Source organism: Cryptotermes secundus, unplaced genomic scaffold, assembly GCF_002891405.2.
Source record: "Cryptotermes secundus unplaced genomic scaffold, Csec_1.0 scaffold11024, whole genome shotgun sequence".
Taxonomy (NCBI): Eukaryota; Metazoa; Arthropoda; class Insecta; order Blattodea; family Kalotermitidae; genus Cryptotermes; species Cryptotermes secundus.
In genome coordinates this window covers 1-703 of record NW_019718105.1, presented here as the reverse complement: position 1 = coordinate 703, position 703 = coordinate 1, and the positions used below count along the sequence as shown (strand labels likewise).

The window sequence follows — 703 nt, the reverse complement described above, 5'->3', positions numbered from 1 at the left end:
CCAATCTCTTGAAACTGCATTAGTTTCTGTCGTGTCCATGTAGTTTGTGCAGCAGTCTCAGCGGCATCATTGACATATGTGTATGTAGCATACTTGTTCGGTGCCACATTACTATTGCCATTACATATTACACTTCAAAATGAGAATTGAAGATTCAGGTTGCATTTTGTAGTTGAATTGCCATACATTAACATATCCTAGTTTATGTTTCACATTGTCCAAATATAAAGCTTTAACATGGAGATGCCCTTTTGTTTTATCCACAGAGATAACTGTAAAGGAAGATGAAATCAAGTATTTGGGAAATATAACTTCCTTGTGCCCATAAGGGTAACAATACAGAAACAGATAAAATCAGGTAGTTACTATAGGATTCTGACGATGGTGTATACCACACTGATATGTTGGGATTTTGGACTTTATCCATCGTCCTGGTTTGTTATCTTGAAAACCAGGACGATGGATAAAGTCCAAAATCCCAACATATCAGTGAGATAAAATCAGGTGTTTGGAAGAAGCCATTTCTTTTGCCTACAATGGTGACAGTAAAGGAATAGATGAACTCAAGTATTTGGGACTTCACCTCCATCGAAGGGTGACAATAGAGTAACAAATGAAAGCACATACTTGGGGCAAAAACTATGGAATGTTGATATTATGCTGTATGAATACTATTCTACTTCAAGTCATTGGTGTAAGTTAT

General features: G+C 36.4%; 1 long non-coding RNA gene across 1 annotated transcript; it reads left to right on the top strand.

Moving 5' to 3' along the window:
• The first annotated feature begins 6 nt into the window (after window positions 1-6).
• Window positions 7-629, top strand: LOC111865918. Its single transcript, XR_002843068.1, has 2 exons — window positions 7-358; window positions 505-629. It is a non-coding gene; the product is annotated as an uncharacterized LOC111865918 (long non-coding RNA).
• The last annotated feature ends 74 nt before the right edge of the window (window positions 630-703 follow it).